The following is an 8,011-nucleotide window of genomic DNA, read 5'->3' as shown; positions in this document are numbered from 1 at the left end:
TCAGCCATCATCCAAACGGCAGCCAGTATGGTATAAAGTAATTAAAAGTAAAGGCTTAGGAAGCAGTCGAGCCTGGCTTGACTCTCTGCTCTGCCTGGTCTTAGCTATAGTCCATTGGAATGTGTGTTTAATCTCAAGTTTCTCAATCATATAATGGAAATAATATGAAAAATATTAGTATTTATTGGGTTCATAGGTTTACTGTGCATTAAATGAGATAATCCATATAATGTGCTTCACACCATGTTTAGCACATACTAGAAATTCCTGAGTGCTGGTGTTTGCTTTCACCAGATTAGCACACTGTATCCATTATGTTAGTCAATGCGCCATATTAATCAGTGTATTCTCTAGACCTGTGCTATCCAATATGGTAGCCACTAGCCATATGAGGCTATTGAGCACTTAACATATGGATCATACAAATTGAGGTGGTCTTGAAAGTGTAAAATACACACTAAATTTTTTAAATTTTGGTATTAAAAATGTCAAATATCTCAACACGTTTTATATGGATCATGGGCTAAAATGCTAATTTTCTATACATTGGATTAAAATTATTATTTACATTATTTTTGTTTATTTTTACTTTTAAATGTGCCTACTGGAAGATTTTAAATTATATATGTGGCTCACATTTAAGGTTAAGAATTGCAAAGTTAGAATTATATTTCCATTGGACTATTTCCATTGGACTATATTTCCACTGATCTAGACTTTGACAATTTTCTCTTCTTTATAGCTTCTGGAATGGCCAGCTACATATTGAAAGACTCCAAGTGATATAGTTTCTGTTTAAAACTACATTTTAAATATTTGAAATGTATTAGAGAGGATGATCTGAAAAGTCCTGACCAGGGTGGCAGCACAGACTTTTAATATTTTGCAATGTTGATCTTTTTAAACTATAAACAAGCTTCAAGTAACTTTTTTTTCAAATAAGGCATACCTATGATTCATCATTGTCCACTCAATACAGGCTTCAAGTAGTCTTTTTTAATAAGTCAATTTCTTCTGACTTTAAGGTAATTATTGTTATAAATTCTGAATGTTAGACATGTATATGTGTGCCTGAATACATGGTGATAGTGGGAAAGAATTAGTATATGTTATTCTAGAAGAATTTGGGAAAAAAATCTGGATTAAGTTAAATTGAAAGTTTTTGTGGAACATATAGAGAGATTAAGTGAGATTATTGCTCTTTAAAATTGTAATGTAAAATAGGTTGTTTCCAATTGTTTGCTCTAACATGCAATGTATAATGATTTTTCTTATAAATGTATACCTGTCATTTTAAAAAGGAATATGGAACAAACTTGAAGAAATGACAGCACATTTCATTTCTGGGATGGTGGTCATATGGGTGTTCATTACATTACTCCTTCAGCCCTCAAATTAACTGAATTTTCATATTAATCTTAAAATTTGTTTATAAATTATCTTGGGAATTCCATGAAGATATTCCTATCAAGACATTTTAACTTCTTCTTCCTATTAACTTTATCTCTTATTATTTTTGTTTTTAATATCTTGTCCAGGACCTCCAGTCTGTGTTGAATAATGGCGGTGATAGCAGCCATCCTTGTCTTGACACCTGTCTGAAGGGGTTAATCTAAAATACCTCTATTAAACAAGATGCTTACTGTAGATATTCTGTACTCTTTTTTTATTTTTTAAAAAGAAATGTCTTTTTCCTCATTTGCTAAGAATTTCTGTCTTAACTGTGTATAAGCATACTGAATGCTTTCTTTGCGCCTGAGTTGAAAGATTATATACTTTTTCTTTTTTGATCATTTAATGTTGTGGTTACTATGTGAATAGATTTCCAAGATGAATAATCCCTATCCCCTTGGATTAACTATACTTGACCACAGTTTACTTTTGTAAAAAAATTTTTTGCTATATTTCAATTAGCTAATGCCGAGACCAGCTCGGCGACTCGAGGTGAGTGACGGGTGCCGCAAGCTTGAAGAAAACACAGACACAGACTGAAGAGAAAAGTGGGACCGGGGGACTCAAGACCTCTCGGATCAAGAGCCTTGCTGACTCATCCCACGTTGCTTTTATTGGTTTCTCGGCTAACACTCCCAGGTTAATCCCATAAACAATCAAAGGCCTCACATGACTGGGGCAATGATCTTTTTTTGCCTCCTGGGTCCGATTTGAGCAGGTGTGGATTTGAGCTGGGCGTGGAGAGCAAAACAGCCCTGGGGGCAGGAGACCTCTCTCAGATATTAGGGGTCTGTGCCCCACCCCTGTTGGCCCCTCTGCGACTGTGCCTGTCTTAGGTTGTTCCTCCTCTGAGGAATCTTACCCGTCTTTGGCTAACCAGCCATCCTTCAGGGCCAAACAGGGTGATATGAGGTGTGCAGTGAGAAAGGGGCTGCACCCCTAGAGACGGCCAACCCTCTGCCTATGCCCCCATAGTCTCCACGCCCCGCACCCTCAGCTCCTCCACTGCTCAAGCAGGACATTCTGAATCCCATCGCTCGGCCCACATACTTTAACATTTTCAAGGTTTCAGAAAGACTCCTGAATGTCTTCCCACAAGCTAATATGAGGATCTTTGCTTTTATGTTCATGAGTGAAATTAACCAACAAATTAGTTCTCTTGTACTGTCATTATCCAGTTTGGGTATCCAGATTATATTAACCTCATAAAATAAATTGGTCAGCTTTCCTGTTTTTCTTTTTTTGGTGGAAAAAATCATATAAGGTACATTCCTTAAAGACAGCATCTAAAAGCATCTTTCCCTGACTTTTTTTGGGGGGGGGGGGGGCAAGGGGAGTTTTGATCGTTTTTTTCCCCAGAAAATACAAATTTCATCTAAGTTTTCAAATTTTGATGTATAGTTGTCCATTACTCATGTGTAAAATTTTGCTTATATTTAGTTTTTTCCTCACTTGCATTCTGCATATTGTTTATTTGCATCTTCTCTCTCTTTTTTAACTTAATTCATATCACTAGAAATTTCTTAGTCTTTTCACACAGCTTCATTTTTAATTGTTTCCTTCCTCATTACTTCATCTATCCTTATTATGCACTCTACTTTCTGTCTCTCTCTTTCTCTCTTTTTAAAGTTTATTCTGTTTCTTTTTCCTAGCTTAGTTTTCTATCTTTCTTACATTAGTATTAATGTTTGTAAATTGATACATTTCCTCTACATTTCAGCAGCAAACAGATATTGACTCTCAGTGCTTTATCATTTAAATGTAAGAATTTCAAAGTTTACTATATAATTTCTGCTTTAAACTGAAGGGCAATTGGTAATATATTAGTTTTTAGCAATAGGTATTTTTTTTCCTAAACATTATTTTCTTTTTAGTTTCATTGCATTGAAGTTATAGAATACAGATTGTAAGTTGTTATTCGAAATTTTTGGAAACTTCTTTTGGGGTCCAGCATACCATCATCATTGTCGAATATTTCATGTGTCTGAAAATAATGTTTTCTACGTTCATGTGATATGAGGTTCCAGACATATCTGTCAGATCAAATTATTGGTCATACCATTGACATTGTCTCTACCTTTACTGCTCTCCATGCATCACATTTCTGTAATGTGTTTGTTTACCATGTCTCTCTGTATCCGATATCAGTTATTGCTTATATACTTTGAGCCTATACTCTCAGCTGCATACTGATGATTACACTTTCCTGTTTTACTCTTATTTTCATACATATAAAATGTCCCTCTCTGATGATGGTTCTCACTTTAACCTCTACTCTTTTTCTGATAGTAAAGTTGATATTTTCCAGATATATATTTTCTATGATTGATAGAAATCAATTTTTCTGCATCTTATTGTGTATGTATCTGTGTTTTAAATGGGTATCTTTTAGACAACATAGCTAATTCTTATTTTTAATACAGTCTGAGAGCCACTGTCTTCTGATTGTTGTTTTACCTATATTGATTGCTGAGTTTTACCATAAATCATTTTTATTACTATTTTTTGTGTCCTCTTATTTTATGTTTTCCACCTACTGCAATTTATTTTATCTTCCCCATTTCCCTGATTTCAATTATATATTTCTTATAGGTTAACTATATGCATTCTATTTTTACTATTTTGATGGTCATTATTAATTTAGTAAGATTCTTTCAACAAATATTTTTTTCACCATTGACTCTATCCTGGGCAATGCTCTAAGCAGTGGGGATAAAAAAGATTAATCTTCTGTCTAAGTTTCCCTATCAATATCTATAGCCATATGAACAACTATGTTTCCCCCCACTGAACAGGACAAAATGTTAACACAGTTCCCTCTCTCCCCTCCCTTCCCCCAACAACTTCCATAATAATAGTATCAACTGAAGTTTTAGTTTTGGATTTTTGTGCTTACACAAATGATTAAATTTTTACTTATTTATACATCAGTAAGTTCTATTTTGTTCCTTACATGTTTTTCCCTTCCATAGAAATTTCTCACGTTTGGAATCAGTTCCTTCCTTTGAAAAGCTGAATTTCTAAGAACTCTTTTAAGAGGTGCTTCATGTTGTTAGATTCTCTGATAATTCATATCTTATTTTTTTGCTCTAACACTGAAATAATAGCTTAGATGAATACAATATCAGACTCAAATCCTTTTCCCTGAAAACCCTCTTACATTCAGTGTTGCTGTTATCAGGGCTGAAAAATATTGGATTTTAGTTCTGAAAGAAAAATTTTAATTTCTCACTGAAAGTCATATGTTTCCCTTTGTTTTTAGTAATCATAAAAATCACTATAATATATCTGAATGAGGAGTTTTCTTCCACTTATCTCTCCTATTCAGTTCTTCATGTGTTCTTTTAAACTGAAGTCTTACATCTTGCATTAACTTTAACAAATTATCAACATTTTTTTTCCCTCAAATATTGTCTCTCCTTATTAATGGGTAGTGCTATTTCTATTATTAGTCTCCATATCTGTAGACTTTTTTTCATTCATTCCATCACTTCATTCCCTGCTAACACCTTCTGAAAGAGTTCTTCAGTCTTGTCTTTCAGCTCAGTAAATTGTTCTTCAGGTATATTCAACAAAGTTTCTTCATTGGCAATAAGTCACCAGAAGATAAAATGAAAAACAGATGCCATTTGTGATAACAAAAAAACCTACCAATTGCTAGAAAAAATTTAGCAAAGATTGCCTGAGAAGTTGATGGAGATTTTTAAAAATTCTATTAAAATATATCAAATTAGATCTGAGTAAATGGAATGGTGTAATACACTCATGGACACAATGAATAAAGTTTTACAGATTTTAATTGTCCTGAAATTAGTCTATAAATTCATTGTTATTCATTTCAGCACCAAAGCTAGATTTTGAGAGGAACTTGAAAATTTTATTCCAAAATTTATACAGAAAGATAAATTTCCATGAATTGCTAAAGCAATTTTTTTAAACAGTATAAAGAAAGATACTCCTGCTAGTAGGTATTAAGACGGAATGCAGCACCAAATGATAACCATCAGTGTGGAACTGGTGCAGGGGCAGACTAATTGACTGCAGGAATAGAAAAATAAAGATTTACACAGATTACTTGTTACATGATACAGGACTTGGTACATACCTTTGAGAAATGATAGACATTTTTGTAAGAGACTATAAAGTTGATTTACTACTCAAAAATTTTATTTACAAAAATAAAATTGGACCTCTAGCACATACTATTATAAAACAAAAACAAACAAAAAATCCCAAATGGATAAAAGGCCTGAATATGAAAGTATAAGCAAGCTAACCATAGATTATGTTTATTGAAGCAAGATATAAAAGCTCAAATCATAAGAGAAAAGCAAGCATAATTTGACTTCTGACTAATAAGAGAATTGAGCAACATAAGTAAGAATTTCCATTAGTAATTGTCACTCACACAGGTTGTGTCCCTAGGAACCAGACCATAAGAAAGAGATTACTGAGCAGGTTTATTATGGAGTGTTCTTGAGGTCAACACCTGGGATAGGGAGGGAAGGGAAGAAAACAGAATTGGGTTAGAGGGAGAAGTAGTGCTATGATGCAGTATCAATGAAGGCTTCTTCTCTGAAGCTGGAGAGAGGCTGGGCGCAAACTTCCCTGATACAAGCTGCCCTGGGAAGTATGTGTGAAATTGGGTGAGACAAATATCTCCACCCAAGGCAGTTCCTAATGAGGGTTGACTATTATGGGCTCCCTGCAAGAATCACTTTTCATTAATGGGGAAATAAACCCACTGGCCCTGAACAAGGATCTGAGTCATCAGTCACAGATTTCATTTCAATCACAGGGCTGAGATTAAAATGACAGCCTGGGGTTCAATACTTATAACAAACAAATAATAAGAATTAATATACAAGATATCCATTGACTTCCATAGACCCCAGTAAAAAAACAACCAAGGGAGAATAAATAACAGAAGTAAAAACTTGAATAACTCAATATATAGCTACCCTAATCACATTAATAATGGGAAAAAGGAAGTGGTATTTATTAAGGATGTTGACCATAGCATTGTTTGTTGTAAAGAATTGGAGTAACTTAGCTATTGAATGCTAATGAAATAGATAGATAATACATGACAAGGTTTTCTAACAGAATGATGTACATTAGTAAAAAGAAACAAACCAATTAGTTGTATATAAAAGAAAAAGAATAGATTTAAAAAATATATAATGTTGACTATAAAAAGTAAGAAATAATATTTGCATCACTGATACCACCTTATAAATTTAACAAAACATATAAAACAACTATCTATTCTTGTTTTTGAGGATGGCAGAGACAAGTGACATGGAAGTCTGAGCCTTCTGTGTGATTTACTAGTACATTCTGGATGTGCTCAGGCTGAAATACAAATGCTGTTTCTGCACCTGCCCAACCTTATGTGATGGATCTGATCATATCCAGCTCAGGAAAGGAAATCTCAGTGGCATGGTCACTTAGCAACCCATGGTCAGGCTATCAGTTTCTAGTAAGATCTATTATCGTGGCAGAAACGTTTGTCAAAATTGAGACTAGTTTTCTGACAGAGAAGGTATAATCTTCCTCCAAATCCTGGAAATGTATCAGAGATTTTACAAAGCAAACTCTTCCTTTATAGATATATCATTTCTGTCAAATCTGCTGAGTCATAAGGCCCAAGCAGCAAGGCTTGGATCTTTTGCAGAATCCTCTCTCCCTCCAGGCCTCATTCAAAATGGAAGCTTCCAAGATACCAAATATATGGGTCAGAGCAGTATTCTCAAGTTCAGGGTGCACTACATTCCAAACCAGAAGGTGCCTATCAAACACTGTGCCTCCATCAGGGTTGTCAGATGCAAAGTGCAAAAACTTGTCCTTAGTCTTAAAAGGAATGTTTGGGCATGTTCCAGACCACTGGATCTCCCAAACTGTCTCAATCCTTTGAAGCTTCATGAGACTTCTCTCCCACTCTCTGACACAGATGTCTTACTAGAATATTTAGTGTACTTTCCACTCCCTGCTCATCAAGCCCTATTATCATGATGTCATCAATGTACTAGTCTAGTGTTACGTCAAGGTGATCAAGATACCTGAATTCTCTACTGTGACAGAAAGGAGGACAGTTAGCATATTCCTGGGCTAGGTAGTAAATATGAACTCCTGATCTTACCATGTGAATAAAAACCAAATTTGATCCTTATTAATGAAGGGAATTGGAAAATACATATTTATCTGCAAGATAGTCCTATAACAAGTGCCAAAGCCTGTATTAATCTACTGTCATTTAACCAAGTGGTAGTCTCAATAGCAGCTTCTGTGGCAGATGGTATAATAGAGTAGCTATCATTGAGGCTGCCACGTGAACAAATTTATAGTTAATACATATACCTGTTAAGATCCATTTCATTTTTTCAGGATATATATACGTGAATTGAATGGAATTGAATAGAAGATATAGGGGTTATGAGGACCATAACCCCTATATCCTCTAAGTCTTTGATAGTGATATTAATCTCAGCAGTTCTTCCCATAATATAGTATTGCTTCTGATTTATAATTTTCCTCAGGATGGGAGTGTGGTTTCTGG

The sequence above is a fragment of the Hippopotamus amphibius genome, chromosome 4 (assembly GCF_030028045.1).
Source record: "Hippopotamus amphibius kiboko isolate mHipAmp2 chromosome 4, mHipAmp2.hap2, whole genome shotgun sequence".
Lineage (NCBI taxonomy): Eukaryota > Metazoa > Chordata > Mammalia > Artiodactyla > Hippopotamidae > Hippopotamus > Hippopotamus amphibius.
Note: the sequence above shows the minus strand (reverse complement) of the source record.